The sequence below is a fragment of the Lepus europaeus genome, chromosome 13 (assembly GCF_033115175.1).
Source record: "Lepus europaeus isolate LE1 chromosome 13, mLepTim1.pri, whole genome shotgun sequence".
NCBI lineage: Eukaryota > Metazoa > Chordata > Mammalia > Lagomorpha > Leporidae > Lepus > Lepus europaeus.
The window spans coordinates 56,703,051-56,721,363 of NC_084839.1; positions in this window are offsets into that span (position 1 = coordinate 56,703,051).

Genomic DNA, 18,313 nt, shown 5'->3' on the forward strand with positions numbered 1-18,313 from the left:
TAAAAAGATAAAGAAATAAAAATCAAAATACCATGCAGACTAAACAAACACAGCCCACCGCTGCCTGGCCTTTGGTCCCACGGCCATCACTGGTGGGCCCAGCTATGTGGTGACCAGCATAAGTGGGAGTTTCCAGTGCCACAGCCACACAGCAAGGGAGGGGTGCTGTCCCCAGATGTTCAGGACCAGCACTCTGGTCACCAAAATAAGGAAAATAAACACAAAGCATCTGATGAGGCTGACCTGTGGACCTGTGCTCTTGGGATCAACCAGAAAGGTCTTGATGCTGCCGCTGATTACTTCCTGTAACCCACCCAAATCTCTACTTCTTTTTAATTTTTAAAAATTTTTCATTGAGCCAAAACTTGTACAAATTTAGGGGGTACAATGTGATATTTAACACACGTATACAATGTATGATAACCAGAGCAGGGTAACTGGCATATCTGTCGCCAGAAACGTTTATCTTCCACTGTGTTCAGAACATTCAAAATCCTCTCCACTTATTTTCAAATACACAGTTGATTGCTGTCAACCCTAGTTTTAGAACGTTAGAAGTTATTCCTCCCTTCCAACCAAACCCACCCACCCCCACCAAATCTCTAACTCTTGATGAAAAAGAGAGAGAGAGAGGGAAAAAAAAGCTCCCGGCTGTGCATATGCAATATCCAATGGAAATTAAAAATTGCTTGACCTACATTTAGATCTTCTGACTCTGTTTTTGAGCACTATGTTCTTGAAACAGCTGCTGCTGATTGAGAATTCTGACCCTCCTTGTTATTTCCTTCTGCCCTACCTCTGAGAGCTTCCTGTAATCACAAAATCCAGTCGTTTGAGCAGAAAATATGAAGTTTCATGCAGAAGACAGGTCTTGAAATTTAGAAAGCTTTATGGGAAAGTGGCAGACCGTGATTTTCTTAGGTAAAGAATCCCATAAATTTTCCACTTTAAATTCCATCCTTTCCTGGCAAGTGGAAAACTTATTCTAAAAACTAGAGTAAAGAGATGGATCGGTGGTTTTGGGTCCAAAAGGGAAAATCTCAACAGGTTTCCTGTATGTGCAAAGCCACTTGAAATTGAGTATGTGTCAACACAGATTTAATTAACTCCCAGCCAGGACCTATTGGAAATGATCCCAGAAAGTTGGGACAAAGGAGAAGGTGTTAATTTCTCAGCAGGAGAGAAAGTGCCTTTTAACTGCCTCGGATTATGGCACAGGGCCTGGTGCTCAGCCAGTGTGTTTTCAGATGATCCATTTCAGGTGGGCTGAAAACAGGTGGCAATAAAAATCAACAAGTCAGCCCCAGCTGGGAAGGGCACGAGATGCAGGCCAGGGTTGGGTGGTCAACACCACAAACATTACTCATTTATTCAATGCACAGGTGACCCACAGTCCCTGATTCCAGAAGGGGCAACAGGGAAGTGTCCTTGAGAATTCAAATTACAGATTCCTCTACAAGTGTTAAACCAGTTCGAAATACAATAATCACACGTTGCTGTGATTACCCTCCTATGGGAGAAAGCCAAGAGCCTGGGAAGTTTGGGAGCCTTAAACCCCAGTGAAATCAGGAGCCACCCCGGCACCCTCGAAAGCTACCAGGATCCACAAGGAGAGCAAATGAACCACACAGAGATCAGGTTCTCAGCACAAGCAGGATGAGTGCTACAAACTCCAACTTTGCTCTAAATAATACAGGGCAGACAGACAGACAGACAAAAGCGGCAGCAACTGAGGTGACTGGATCAGAGTACAACGTGAGGGGGCAGATGGGATGTGAATGTAGTTTAGTAAGCAGGCATCAAATCACTTAACCTGGAGCCCTTCAGGAGAAACCTGACACAGAGAATTTTGAGGGCTGGGAAGTGGGTCTTGTTTATTCATTAGAGGAGGCACTAAGTCGGGGATGTGAACCTTCTGTTCCCCAGAGAAGCAATTTCTGTTGCGAAGCAGGAGTGACTCAAGACTCCACATGGTGGGCAAGGGTGAATATACTCTTCTTAATGGTCTACTTACTTTTTCACGCCAGGGTTCCAGGCTCACCATGCAACCTTCTCAAGACAAATGTGGCTTCCCAGGCATGGAGGTACCCACAGGAGTGAAGCTGGGAGTGTGAGCATTGCAGCAATCAGACAGCAGTTCCCACTCTCAGTTAAGAAGCTGACATCTGGTGGCTGTACATCAGTCTCCTGTGAGAATGATTAATGTGAGTCTGCCTCTCCAAGTCCAATCAACTCCATGCAACCATATGCCAAAGAGCTATGCCCAAGATAATGCTATATTTACTAAAGACAAATTGCTTTTTGTTGAATAGTTACACTGACCCCATCTATTCCCCCTTTCCCCCTTAACATGCTTTCCACATACATAGCCCTGTTCCAGGTGCTTTTATAAAATATGGTCCTTGCCTTGTAGGCCCTGCCAATCCACTTGAAACAATAAATGTTGGCACATAGGACAACTAAAGGACAATCTACAATAGCAAGTCATTGAGTCTGAGGTGGTGCTCATCAGCCGGTACCACATTAAAACTGAAAGCAAACACATCCCTTGGGAACTAAGGCTGTGTTACTAGTAGTCATAATATATTCAATTTTATCACACTTCATCATCAGCAAAGCAATTTGACACATTTTATCTTATTTAATCCTCTTGTTAACCAGATGGAGCAAGTGCTATTATCTACTAGGTTAAAGTCTTACAGTAGGTTAGAGGTCAAACCAGGTCTTCTGGTTCCAAGGCCAAGGTTTATTCCACAACACCCAGCTGAGACAAGGAAAACAAACGGGGTGGATCCTGAGGATGTAAGGGGAGATAGTCACGAACTGATCTCTGACAGGAGGGAGGCTTCCCGGAGGAGACCAGATTTAGGGAGACCCAACAGGTGAGTAGGAGTCAGACAGAGAGAAAAAAGATGTATCGGGCACAAGACCAGACTCTCCCTGCTGAGATGTCCTGTGGTGTCTCTGGGTCATGCCCGTGAAAAATCAAGACTAAAATATCAGTCTGTGCTAGAACTGAGCTCAGGTTCTGCGGAGCCAGAAGTCGGTCACACGGTGGAAGATGAACACATTCCACAGAGACAAAACCCTCCGGGATAGATCCCTGTAAATCTTTAGCATCACTCAAACCCACATCTGGTCAGGCTCTCTGATAGCTTCGTCCCCAGGCCTTACTCAGAGGGCACCTGTGGCTCTGCTTCCAAAGCAGTTCAAGGCCACTGCCATCCACAGGATCCGATTCCTAGAAAAAAGCGTCAGCTGCCAGTGGCAATAACAGCAACACCGAATAGAGGCATAAATGAAAGAGAAGGTTCTTTTTCCCACATAAATGTAGATGGTTTAGGGTTTATATGGCAACTTAATGATCATCAGGGACCCAAGGTTCTTCTATCCTGCTGCTTCAGCCATCCTAAGACACTTCGAGGTTTTTGTTTGTTTTTGTTTTTAAAGGTTGAGTTATTTTAAGAGCCACAGAGAAATAGGGAGAGAGAGAAGGGGAGAGAGATCTTGCATCTGCTGGTTTTCTCCCCAGATGGCCACAATGGCCACGGCTGGGCCAGGCTGAGGCCAGGAGCCAGGAGCTTTTTCCAGGTCTCCCATGCTGGTCCCAGGGGCCAAACACTCTGCTCTGGAGCTTCTACCTCATGGCCCAAGACGACTGCTCAAGTCCAGCCATTATCCATCTTCTGACCAACATAAAGTAGGAATTTCGGGAAGATGTACAACATTAGTGTTGCAATATCTCTTATGCTTATAGTCCATTGTTTAGAATTTAGCACACACAGCCTTACCACACTGCAAGAAAGACCAAAGAATATGGTCTTCACTCTGGATAGTCACATAACCAGCTAAAGACCAATGGTTCTGTACTAAGGAAGAAGGGGAACTGTATATTAAGGACTCAAGTTCTGGAGCCAGTGCTGTGGCGTGGTGGGCTAAGCCTCTGCCTGCAGCACGAGCATCCCATATGGGCGCTGGTTTGTGTCCCAGCTGCCCCTTATCCAATCCAGCTCTCTGCTAATGGACTGGGAAGGCAGAGGAAGATGACCCAGGTGTTTGGGCCCCTGCACCCATGTGCAAGACTGGGAAGAAGCTCTTGGCTCTTGGCTTCAGCCTGGCCCAGCCCAGCTAATGCAGCCATTTGGGGAGTGAACCAGTGGATGGAACACATTTCTCTCTGTCTCTCCTTCTCTCTGGCTATAACTCTCCCTCTTTATAAACAAACAAACAAACAAACACACTCAAGTTCCTTTGAGGAAGACAGTGAGGCTCCCAGTGAGGCCACTCAAGCTGGACAGGATAATGATTGCCCTACAACTAAGAAGCAGGAAGTTCACACCTAGACAAGGAATGGCCTGTTTCATACATCCTCCTTCAAGCCCTAAAGGCAGCCACCAGGGAGGAACGTTAACTCGTGTAGCTCTCACAGCCACTGGGCTCCTCAGGGGCCTTGGAGGACTTAGCTCTAAGGTTCTTTGGGCAAATCTGGGTTCAGCTCTCAGCTCTTCCAGTTACCAGAACAGGGACAGTGAGCAAGTTACTTAAACACCGTATCATTCAGGACTCTTCTGGTGGCAAACAACAGAAACTCAGCTCAACTTACAGTGAAAAGGGAACTTACTGACCCAGAGTGTAAGGGGTCGACCAGCTTCAAGCACACAGCTATGACCCCATCTTTGACTCTGCTTCCCTCTGGAACTGGCATCATTCCCAGGCAGCTTCTCTTATCAGGTGGAAGCCAGCTCACCAGCAGGGTTCACAGTCTCCCAGCTTAGCAACCCCACAAGGAGAGTTCCTATTCTGATAATCCCAACCAAAGGCCCAGAGTGGAGCCTGATTGGTCTAGCACAGGTAACCCACACACCTTGGAGCCAATCACAATGTCTTTGGCCCAAAGCTGGGTGGGGCCAGGGCTGGGAGTGGGGAGAGGAGTGGTTCCCACAGGAATCTCAGGGTGCTACTAGCAGAAAAGGAGGGAATTATGCTGGTTAGGCAGAAGAGACAAAAACACGGTTTTTCATCTCTCAGTATAACACTAACTTCATCAGCTAACTGAGGAGTAAATGAGGTCACAGGTATGAACACACACAGCACAGAGCCGCCACCTAGCAGGTGCCTAAGAGACCTACTTTATCCTTCATGAGGCGTGACAGCAGAGTGGAGGATGTGGAACAGAATGCCGGTGAAGTGGACAGCCTGGAGGCCAGACAGACCGTTGCGGGAAGAGGGGCAGACTGAAGTGTGCGGCAGGGCAGAGGAGAGAAGTCCCAGAGCAGGAGTGTGGCAGCGTCCCCAGAGCAGAGCAAGCAGCGTTAGCAGATCGGGGCTCAGATCTGGAGGTGAGATGGCCCACAGTCGAAGGGGCAAGGATGAAGATAACGGGCAGGAATCGGTACCTGCCTGGAAGGGTTTGACTAAAGAGTTTAATGCAGTAACTACTTAAAGAGGTGTGGCTGGGCACGTGGGGGCCCCAGGGACTAGAAAGAGGGGGCAACAGCTTTCCCATCTCTCAGCCTCAAGTTTGCCAGGGGGGACATCACGCTTCGGAAAGCCAGTGACAGCTGGAGTCCCTACATGAGAGGCTATGCAAAGCTGAAGTCACAGAGGGTTGCCACCCCTGACAGAACCAAGGCTCTCTCTCCTCCCACCTTCCAACCTCCTGCTGGCGCCTCCTGTTGGCCCACCCAGACACAAAGGAACCTGTAAAGGTTGGCCTCCCAGGGCACGCAGCAAAGCAGCGAAAGTAGACAGAGATCTAGAGGGACAAACACAGTGTCTGGTGCAACCAGCACTGCTGGCTCCTAGGAAGGACTCTAACCTCTGGAATCTTCCACTCCTGACATGAAGCTAGCTGCAGGGAAAGGAGCAACACTGAAGTTTTCGCTGCTGCTTCTCCCAGATGTGGATGAATGACATGACTTCCAGAGGGCTGGGAAGGTAAGGCAGGTCAGGAATTCTGGAAAGACCGACAGTGGCAAATATGCTCCAGGAAAGTCTCCTTGCCTGCCTATCCCAGTGTGGCACACTGACCTTACAAAGACCTTCAATTAGCAGGCTCCACCCCAAGCCCTGAGCCATTGAGATGATGGCTGGAAGTGGGGCTAGGAAAGTCTCTATCAGGGGCTGGCGCTGTGGTGTAGGTAAAGCTGCTGCCTGCAGTGCCGGCATCTCACATGGGCACCAGTTCTAGTCCCAGCTGCTCCACTTCCCATCCAGCTCTGTGCTATGGCCTGGGAAAGCAGTGGAAGATGGCCCAAGTCCTTGGGTCCTGCACCCATGTAGGAGACTGGGAAGAATCTCCTGGCCCCCGGCTTCAGATCAGCTCACCTCTGGATGTTGCAGCCATTTAGGGAGTAAATCAGTGGATGGAAGACCTCTCTCTCTCCCTCCTCTCTATAACTCTGCCTTTCAAATAAATATATAAATCTTAAAAATAAAAACCATAAAACTGGTTTCCCTGATTCAGTGCTTGGTTCCACTACAACTGACACAACCTTTACTCATTCAAAGTGTAGCAATATTAGTTAACAGTTATTGGTTTCTGACAATGTGCCCAGCATGTTCTAAGTCTTTTACAGCTATTAATTACTTTACCTCTCCCAATAACTTTAATAGAGAGGACTGTTATTGTCTTCATGTTATGGATGAGGAAACTTTAGGGAGAGAGAGGTCAAGAAACTTCTTCAAGGGCAACAGTACATGGTGGAGCCACTATGGCTTTAGGTTTGTACTCTGAGTCCCTACGTGACAGTCTCTCTCAAAGATACTTTCCACTCATCGGTGTCTGATGGACTAGGACCACTGCAGGCAAGAGGGGCCTTCAGAGCACCAGGCCAGATGGGCTGGAGTTTGGGGGCACATCCTAAGCTGGCTTGGGACTAGGGGACAAACCAGGAGTGGAAACAGAAGGCTAACCTCGGGGATAAGGCATGGGACACGGAAGATGAGGATGGAAGGTCACAGCTCCGCCAAAATGCAGGTCTTCCAGACTCTCTCGGGAACAGGGCATAGACCACTCTGCTGACAGAGACTTTCTTTATTTCTTTTTTTTAATATTTATTTTTTATTTATTTCAAAGGCAGTGTTATGGAGAGGAGGAGACAGACAGACAGACACACATACAGAGAGAGAGAGAGAGAGAGAGAGAGAGAGAGAATCTTCTATCCACTGGTTCATTTCCCAAATGGCCACAACAGTAGGGCTCAGCCCAGCCAGTTCTATGTTATTAAGCTCCTTCTCCCCCTGTGGAAACTATACCCAACATGTCCTCTGGATTATATTCAGTCTGGGTGTCTGAGGATCACCCTGGGAGGTTCCTCCTTTATGACCCAGAGACATGCTCCGTGTGCTCGTGTGGCTATGCTGGCCAGCATGATGAGGAGTAAAGTGACTTTGGGCGTTTCTGGGGACAAAATCAGAGACTCCGTAAGAACTAGTCTTCCAGATTAACCTGTCAAAAGCATGCATCAGTAGTCAGTGCATATTTCCACATTCCTGAAGCCTGAGGGAGGCACAGTCTGCATTGCACGCTCTGCTTTCTAGAGGCTGGAGAATGCACAGAGAACTTGGGGAATAGAATTATTTTAAGCCAGTGACAGTGAGCAAAGCCCTTCCTTTTTCCCCTTCCCTGTCACTCACTGTCCCACGTGGACGGCTCAGCCCTGCAATGGCAGTCGTAGAGGTCACAGAAAGAAGAAATCAAGGCTCCTCACTACATCTTAATATGTATAACAAAGAGTGAGACAATCACCTCTCTTCCAGAGCATGGTGAGATTCCATAGTCATATTTAATTCATTAAAAGAGTTCACCCTATAGAGCCCTACCCTCTATTTTTTATTTTACCAGATAAAGCAACAAGGACTCAAAGTTGTGAGTATGCTTCCCAGTTCCTCTCCTGCTGCTTCCTGTTCCTTGTTGGCTTCCTGGCCTGTATTCCATCAGCAGGGGTGTGGGGTGCTGCCTAACAGTCACATCAAGCTCTGGGGGTCTCCACCATTCTCCTGTATTCCCGGACTTCTAATACAAGAGGCAAACCTCAGAGGTCTGCTCACATTCATCCAGCCAGTGAGTAGGTGACAGCTGACTTCTGGAAGTGCCGAGTTTGAAAGGAATCTTAGATCACCTAGAACCATCACTTCAACTTCCTGACAAGGAAGCTGAACCCAGAGAGGAGACAGGGCTTGGACAAGGTGAGGCGGCTACCAAGTGTCAGACCCAGGAATGGAATGTAGACCTCAGCCTTTCATGCATGCACTCATGCATTCGTTCTTCAACTAGGGTATTCAATAAATATTGCTGAGCCTCTGTGACATTCCAACACTAGAAACGTGAGACAGGACCCTGCCCCTGGGGAGCTTTCATTCTCACTGGGAAAACGGGCAGCAAATGGACCATTTCACACAGCTGTAGAGCCCAGAGCTCATGTTCCTGTACCTCACAGCTGGTATCTGGGAACAGACTCTGAACCTCCACATGCATAGAAGGTGGTACAGCTACAAATGAAGTGCACTTCACTTATAAAAATGACAAGAATAGCATCAAACCACTTATTTATTTAATCTATCTAGTCTGAGATGACAAAAAAAAAAAAAAAAAACACACACCAAACACGATTCTTCCTCGGGGAGGTTGCATACATAAAGGGCAAACATGAACTCAGGAATCAAAAACACCAGGATTTGAAATGCTACTATTAACACTTCCTAGCTGTGTGATGCTATGTGAATGTCTGTGCCTCTCTGGGCCTCAGCTTCCTCATCCATAAAAAGGAAGTGGCATAGAAAATTAATTAATTTTTAAAAAAAATATTATGTAGGATCTCTGTCTTTAATGTGCTGTACGCTGTTATTTAATGCTATAACTAGTACTCCAACAGTATTTTTTTCACTTTGTGTTGCTATATGGGGGCAAACTGTTGAAATCTTTACCTAATATATACTAAACTGATCTTCTGTATATAAAGAGAATTGAAAATGAATCTTGATGTGAATGGAAGGGGAGAGGGAGCGGGAAAGGGGAGGGTTGCGGGTGGGAGGGAAGTTATGGGAGGGGGGAAGCCATTGTAACCCATAAGCTGTACTTTGGAAATTTATATTCATTAAATAAAAGTTTAATAAATGAAAAAAAAAGAAAATGAAATAAAGACTTTAGTTAATGATAAAAAAAAAAAGGAAGTGATGTGCTGTTTTATAGGGTTACCACGGGATCAAACGAGATAATGGACTAGTGGATACATGCCAGTACAATGCCTGACACACCATGGTGTTCACAGTACATCAGCAACTTTTCTTTCTCTACCAACCCCTCTTCTATAGTTAACACTGGCAGTTTCATTGCTGGCACCTTTGAAGACATCATGGTATTTGGAAGGCTTATATGCAATGAGGCACTTGAGAAGGTGCTACAGTTTGAATGTGACTTGGTCCCCAAAATCATGTGGGGCTTTAAGCCCCAAAGTCATAAGTTCGTGGTACTAAGAGAGGGGAAACTATACCCATATGGTGTCTCAGAGGTGAAGCCTGGTGAGAGGTATTTGGGTGACCAGGACCACTCCCTCAGAAAGTAGCTCTCTGGAGATGGTTTTTATAAAAGCCTGAGTTTGGGCCCAGCCCCTCTCTCTAGCTCCTGGCTCTCCATGTAATCCTCCTTCTGTACACATTCCATCAGCCATCACCCTTGAGTCCCTTGCCACAGCCAAAGCCTGTGCCATGTGGTTGGGACTTCGAACCTCCAAACTTGTGAGCTAAATAGATCTCTCTTTACTTCACAAATAGCTTATCTTAGGTATTTCGTTATAGTGAAAGAAAGCTGACTAATATAAAGGGTGAGCCGATCCCAAACAAAACCTATGATCATCTTCCCTTCTATTTCCTAGGATGTTTTCCCTTGAAAGCTAATTTCTTCGCACTTACTGGTAAGTATCAGAGTCTGCTCCCTGGTGTTCATGCACTCAGTACCAGATTATGTGAACAACAATTCAGTACCCCCTCAAAAACATTTGTCCCATCTGTGTTTGATTAACCTTCAATGGTGTTTCTTGGCCTAGTCACAACAGGTTTTTATCTCAACAGAAAAATTAAACAGAAACAACTGTGACTGAAGTTAATAAAACTGTTTAACATAGAGGTTAATCTTGGCTGCACATTAAAATCACACACACACACACACACACATATCAGTGCCTGGGCCCCACCCCAGGCCAGCTGAATGTGAACCTCTGGGGAGACTCTAAGCACAGAGTCTCTCGGGCTTGCCAGGTGATTGTGACGGGCAGCCAGGATTCAGAATCAGAGCCTCGGAGGTGCTGTGGCCCTTGACAAGTGGAGGCACAGACTGCCCCCTTGCAGGCAGTCCTCTTGGAAGCCTCCATGTTCTCTGTGGAGATGCTGCCCTTGCTCAGAAGGGTTTTGGTCTTCTCTCAGGGAGTTTCTCTCAGGTCACATGACATACATGTTGGAACACTCTCAGTATGGCAAATGTTTGTCTTTGATGGTGGATTTGAAATTTTGTAGGAAGCCTAAAGTGATTCCAAAATCCAACTAGCTCAGTATGCTGGGCCATTTTGCAGGATAAGCTGAGTAAAGACCATTTTTGGTCAAAAACAACATATGGCCAAGGGGATGGATTTGTCTCACGCGCCTCATAATTGACACAAAAGGCAATTCCAAAAGAGGGCCACAAACATTTTTATTAGTAACAGCTGTATCGGAGCCTGTGTGCTGCTCCCCTAAGCACCGTCTTTAAGAGACAGTGTTCATCTGGATGTGTGAGGGCTGGTGGGACTATTAAAAACCTGCCTCGTTACTTAAGGGTCAAACCCGCATTTAGGACTGAAAGAGGGGAAACCGGTGGGAAGGGTCAGAACTACACAGCCGCTGGGCTCCTGGAGCTCCTTGTTCATTATCCTCCATGGTCAGAATCCAGCTTGCCACAACCAAGGGGATCCCATTCCAGATGTGGAGGGTTCTGTTCCTGGACACCCAACTTTCTCCTCAGGCAACTTTGTGACCAGGTGAGATGATTGAAGAGTGCTCCGAGATTTTTGTTTGCCCTCTAAACCGTCATAATGAAATCCTCTCACATTTTATCAGATAAATCCTAACTGGTGAAAACACCAGACACTATTAAGCCCAAATAGTCAATCGTAAATCAATTGCACTTTATTTCCAACTCTAACATTTCACAGTTATTTTCTTTCCCAGATGAGATTTTATTCCTCTTTCATACCTCCTCAATCTAATATGAACATTAACCACTGTGACCTTCTGGCTGGAGTCACCTGTCTCTAGGATGGTGTTTCCCAATGTGTATTCCAAGGAACAAGAGTTTTACAGAGGGGCTGGCACTGTGGCGTAGCGGGTAAAGCCACCGCCTGCAGTGCCATCATCCCATATGGGTGCTGGTTCGAGATCCAGATGCTCTACTTCCAATTCAGCTCTCTGTGTGGCCCGGGAAAGCAGTGGAAGATGGCTCCTGCACCCACGTGGGAGACCTGGAAGAAGCTCCTGGCTCCTGGCTTCAGATCAGCTCAGGTCAGGCTGTTGCAGCCATTTGGGGAGCAAACCAGCAGATGGAAGACTAATCTCTCTCTCTCTCTCTCTGCCTCTGCCTCTCCGTAGCTCTGCCTTTAAAATAAGTAAGTCCTTTTTTTTTTAGAGAGTTTTACAGAATCCATTCATTTCTTCAATAATTACTTGAGGACCTAGTGTGCTCCAGCAGAGGGTGGATCCAGGTCTTGTAGGTCCTGAAGTTTATGTAACTGTAAAGATCTTCTTGAAGTGAAGGACTTGTGGATTCAAAATTATAGGGGCAGGGTAGGTTGGGGTGAGTATTTAACAATTAAGATGCTGGTTAGGGAGACCATGTGTGCCTGGGTTTGACATCCAGCTCTAGCTCCTAATTCCTGCTAATGTACACTCTAGGAAGCTACAGGTGATGTCTCAAGTAGTTGGGTCCCTGCCACCCACATGGGAGATCTAGATTGCATTCTCAGTTCCTAGCTCCAGCCCTGGCCCAACCACAGCTGCTGCAGGTATTTGGGGAATGAACGAGCAGATAGATAAGCGTGTTTCTCTCTCTCTCTCTCTCTCTCTCTCTCTCTCTCTCTCTCTCTCTCTATTTTATTATTTATTTATTTAAAAACAAACTATGTACATGACTTTGGAAGGGTCCTGTGTAACTGAGGGCTTTAGCTTCATCACTTCACAACATTTTCACATCTAGTTTCAGCCACTGTTCTGGGATGTGGGACTACAATCATGAACAAACTAGACCAAAGACCTGCCTTTGTGAAGCTGACATTCTGAAGGGAAATAGCATCTGGTGATCAGTAACAGTTAGGGGGAAATCCCATGGTTATTTACTCAGGAACAAAGGAACTAAACAAAGCTACACATGCTTCTTCATTTCAGGGATTCAAAAAGCCATTAAAATGCCAGTGTGGCCACAACTTTTGAAGATGGGCATCATGCAGTGGCACTCCCCAGATTGATTCATCCTAGAATTCTTCTCCGGGAGGCATCCCTTGGACTAAATTCTGTGAGCCCCACTTTGGGAAATCCTGCCCCGTGATGTATTGCATAGCTCAACACATGGACAGCGTTTATTAGGGGTCTTCAAAAAGTTCTTGGAAAAGGTATATTATGAAAAAACTGCACTTGGATTTCAAAACTTTGGTGCATCTAAATAAACTACCTTTGGATTCTACTTTTCCATGAGCTTTTTGAAGTACCTTGTACGTGTCATCAGCCATGAAACTGGGTACCCCCCTTTTTAAAAAAAAAAAAAAGATTTATTTAGTTATTTGAAAGGCACAGTTACAGAGAGGCAGAAGTACAGAAAGAAAGAGAGAGTGAGTGTGTGTGTGTGTCTTCCATCTGCTGGTTCACTCCCCAGATGGCTGCAACAGCCGGAGCTGTGCTGATCTGAAGCCAGGAGCCAGGAGCTTCTTCCCAGTCTCCCATGCAGGTGCAGGGGCCCAAGGACTTGGGCCATCTTCCACTGCTTTTCCCAGGGCATTAGCAGAGAGCTGGATCAGAAGTGGAGCAGCTGGAACTAGAACCAGTGCCCATATGGGATGCTGGAACCACAAGCGGTGGCTTTACCTGCTACGTCACAATGCTGGCCCCTTCTTGTTTGGGAAAAACATTTGGTTCCTGCCCTAAGAAATCATTTCCCATTGTCATAGTTTTCTGACTTGTTTTCTACTGTCTAAGGCATTTCAAACACTTATCTCATCGCCTCTACCTCTAACATTTCAGGCTATAAATCTCAAAATACATGTTTCAAACGCCTTCCAATCAGGCCTTGAATTTTACATAGCATGAGTTCCTCTTCAAGGAAAACAAAAAATCACCTTATGAGGCATTCCCAAATTTAGAAACACAAAATACCAGAATCACCTTGTGGCTTCAGAATCATCTGCTATTCTCAAGAATCACAGAAGAGTCAGCATTTGGGGACCTAAATCTGCCTTCACACTTCTCCTTAACCCCTGCACCAGGGTGAGAAGGCTCTTGCGTGGGGCTTGCTTTCCAGTGGCAGGAATTATATTTGTCTTGGTGCTGTTTCCAGAGACATCTGTGATGGCAGCCCATCCAGCCCTGTTCTCAGGGAGCTAACTTTAGCAGCAGACTCTGCATCTGCTGGCAGAGTTTGACACAGCATATGTTTTCCAAAGCAGCCCTTCCCAATAGCTGACTCCCTTCTTGTGTGAGGACATTTAGTATATCCTGAGAACTAATCATCTCCCCTCTCTTCCCAAACGTTTAAGCTATTTTTAATTTCATCCAGTTTAATAAGCAATCCTGTCTAGAGGCCATCTTTTTATTTCAAAATACATCAAAAAGATGTTCCATGACTCACACTACATTTCACCTCCAGGTAGACCAGTGAATTCAACCATACCTTTCTCCAAAATAAAGTCCTTCTCTCATCTTCTCCCTGACACTCTTGGTAACCCACTAGCTTCAGTCTTAATGTATGTCCACAATTTCTTTGACACTTCTCTTTTCAAAAGGTAGAGTTTAATTCCCCTCCCCTGGAGTAGGCTCTGGAGTTGACAATGAGGTTTTAAGAATACATTAAGAATATATTAGTATATATATTTGTATATATTTTTGTTATATATACGAGAATGTTATATATGAGAATATATATAAGAATAAGTTATATATATGAGATGCAATATATATATTTGTTATATTAAGAAAATAACGAAGCAGGTGTTTGACTTCCAAAGTTTAGTTGTAAAAGTTACTGGGGCCTTTTCTTTGTTTTTCCCTTGGATTAATCTTTTTGTGGAAAGCCAGATGCCATGTCAAAAAGAAATTCAGGCCGGCACCGTGGCTTAACAGGCTAATCCTCCGCCTTGCGGCGCCGGCACACCGGGTTCTAGTCCCAGTTGGGGCGCCGGATTCTATCCCGGGTGCCCCTCTTCCAGGCCAGCTCTCTGCTATGGCCCGGGAAGGCAGTGGAGGATGGCCCAAGTCCTTGGGCCATGCACCTGCATGGGAGACCAGGAGAAGCACCTGGCTCCTGGCTTCAGATCAGCGCGATGCGCCAGCCGCAGCAGCCATTGGAGGGCAAAAAGGAAGACCTTTCTCTCTGTCTCTCTCTCTCTCTCTCTCTCACTATCCACTCTGCCTGTCAAAAAAAAAGAAAGAAAGAAAGAAAGAAAGAAAGAAAGAAAAGAAAAGAAAAGAAAAGAAAAGAAAAGAAAAGAAAAGAAAAGAAAAGAAAATCAGGCAGCTCTATCCACGTGGTAAGGAACTGAGGCCTCCTGCCAACAGCCAGCGAGGAACTGGGGATTCTGCACACAGTCATGCGAGTGTGCCATCTTGGAAGTGGATCCTCCAACTCTGGACAAGCCTCCTGGTGACGTCTTCACTTTGACCTCATGAGAGACTCTGAGAATGAATCACCCCACTAAGCTGGCCTATATTCCTGACCTACTGAGTGAGATGATAATGTTTATGCTTGTTTTAAGCCACTAAGGTTTGCGATCATTTATTACACAGCAAGGGATAACCAATACAACCCTCCTACTGGACCAAATGTGATGGCCCAGCTGCACTTCCTGAAGGGCCTGCCTTATCTATTTGCAGCATTGGACTGGACTGGCCAGGAATGTAGTAACATGAGTAATGAGAAGGATGTCCATAGACTTTACCTGGAAGGTACAATCAAGTCTGTTATTAGAGTGGTATTAGCTTCTATTGGGCCCAAGAAGTGCTTCCAAGATTTCTGCCCCCTGGCAAGAGAGGGTTGTGGTACCCACAATGCTCCCATGCTTCTCACATGCCCTCAAGCTCCCACTGCTCGCCTGGTCACTACCCACATCACTATTGTTGCCCACTTCTTAGCTACTGAATTACACTCCCCGGGCTTCATCAACGTTACTGGATGCTGGGCTAATTGCCGTCTTCCCCTCTGTCAGTATCTCTTGGGGGTGGAGAAGTCCCAAAACAGTGTTAGGTCTCCTTGAATGTTCCGCACAGCTTTCCTTTCTATAGGGATGGTGCTGTATCTGGATAGCAGTCAGAATACCAGAGTAGAACCATCATCCCCTTTGGATGCCAGTTTTAATGCTGAATTTGGCCAATCACATCCCACATTTTTGTTCTTTAGAGTGGATTCTCTTCCAGGCCCAGCAGTCCTATCCATTTTTAGTAAATTCCACCACCAGCAAACATAAATACATGCATCAACTATTTGGGCAAAAAACATGAATCTTGCTTATATATCTTATATTTTTCCATAAAAGCTCCTCAGCCCCTCTAATGGTGAACTAACTCTATGCATGGGGAAGATCTCAAGTGTTAATGGCCTTATTTAAAAAAAAAATATTTCTGGGGGTCAGCACTGTGGTACAACAAGTTTAGCTACCACCTGCAAAGCCAGCTTCCTGTATCAGAGTGCCTTGCTGAGTCCTGGCTACCCCAGTTCCAATCCAGCTCTCTGCTGATGTGTCTGGGCAAGTAGCTAAGGATGGCCTAAATGCCTGGGTCCCTGCACCCACAAAGGAAACCTGGATGAAGTTCCTGGTTCCTGGTTTCTGCCTGGCCCAACCCTGGCCATTGTAGCCATTTGGAAAATGAACCAGCAGATAAAATACCTCTTTCTCTCTCTGTCTCTCCCTCTCTGTCACTCTGTTTTTCAAATAAATACAATGTCTTTTAAAAAAATAATTATTATTTCAAAGACAATTGAATATGAGTGCATGCTGAGAAAGAAGTTGCTAAGAAATTCTTGATGGTTTTTTTTAAAGATTTATTTATTTGAAAGTCAGAGTTACACAGAGAGAGGAGAGGCAGAGAGAGAGAGGTCTTCCATCCGACGGTTTACTCCACAATTGGCCACATTGGCCAGAGCTGCATTGACCCAAAGCCAGGAGCCAGGAGCTTCTTTGAGATCTCCCTAGTGAGTGCAGGGGCCCAAGTACTTGGGCCATCTTCTACTGCTATCCCAGGCCATAGTAGAGAGTTGGATTGGAAGTGGAGCAGCCGGGTCTCGAACTGGCGCCCATATGGGATGTCGGCACTGCAGGCCAGGACGTTAACCCGCTGTGCCACAGCACTGGCCCCGATGGTTTTTTTTTTTTTTTTTTTTTTTTTGAAAGTAATAATGGCTATACTCCTGTTTATAAACCACCAGAAGTTCAGTTTTTCAAAATTCCCTCCAGATACATCATGCAGCACACCAGCTCTGCAGGGTATTGTTGGGGCTGGGTGGGGTTCTGTGGTCCTAATTGGGATGCACCAGTGTTCAGTGTTTCTCTATTGTTGGACTTCTCCAAACCTGGAATATGCTAATTTTCACCCTGAGGCACCAAAAGAAGGGTTTAGATGAGATGGGCAATGTCCCCAGACTCACTTCATCACAAAGTATTTCATGAAACCAGAGTTACATTAAACAAACTTTCCAAAATGCTAGACAAGACCTGCTCCCAAAGAAAATGGAATATCGCAAAATGGAGCATTCTTTAATTTGCTACCTGTCCTAGATCATTCAGTTCTGATCAGCTCCCAATAGGTCTTGTGAATGCACAAGGGAAATTGTCCCTTAAAGACAGGTATCTGTTGTCCAAAAAGATCTTTAAACCAAAATAAGCCTGTAAGCCAATTTTTCCCCTAGGACAGAAAGAATGTAATAGCACTCAATGAACTTTTGTGGGTAAGTCAAGTCCAAATTTGTTCTCAGTCATTAAGCTAAAATCAAATCTCCCACTTCATCCCCAAACTTGAAGCCCTAGAAGCCTAGGCAGAAAACCATATAAGTCAAGGCTTATACTCTACCTTTCAAAAATCTCCCATAAAGATTCTCAAATGGAAGAAGGTGGGAGATAGGGGAGGAGGAGAAAGAGAAAAAACTTTATTCTCTCAGCATTGACCCATTTTGTTCAGGTCTAACAACTCAAAAGCAGCAGAGTCATTGAAACACGATTGTAAAACTATAACACTCCTCAATTACTTCTTGTTGGCCAGACAAGCAAACCTATTATTTGACAATGCATCATGCTCCCAGATAGTAAACTTTATCATACAGAGGTCATGAGAAAAAGACCACAGGTACAGTTTGCTAACCTCCACTAGATAATTTTTCACAGTTATCATCCTAGCACTGTAAAAGCACAAAAGATATGTTATCTTCAGGCTCAGTTTATTATAACGTGTGGGTGAAACTCCCTATAAAACCACTTACTAGGTAACTGTTGCACGTTCTCCTGCACAGAAAGTCAAATCAGTAAAACATCTTTTTGACAGTGTCTTTTTTAAGTGTCAGAAATAAAAGGACGCGCTCTTAAAGGAGAGGTAACACACTGTTTATCATCACCCCTCACTTTCCCACACATACACACAAAGATCCCCATCGCCTCTCTGCACACCAGAGACACTCAAAAGAATCCTGCTCAGTCGACTTGTTTCTTTTACAGCAGAATTGTTCCTGAATAAAGCTGCAAGTCACATTAATTCAAGATACTATAGGTGCCAACATCTCAAGAACTAGTCATGGTATTTTTTTCCCCCAGAGTCATAATATAGAGTAAGAAAATACAAAATAAAGGGACATGGATTCCCTTTTCCCTTACCAATGTTCTCAAGAGTCACAGATTTAACATTAGAGCCTAGGAGGGGTTATCTGACTCGAGCTTGAACCTGGATTTTTCTTTTTTTTTTTTCTTTTTTTTTCTTTTTTTTTTTTTGACAGGCAGAGTGGATAGTGAGAGAGAGAGAGAGACAGAGAGAAAGGTCTTCCCTTTTGCCGCTGGTTCACCCTCCAATGGCCGCTGCGGCCAGCGCATCTTGCTGATCC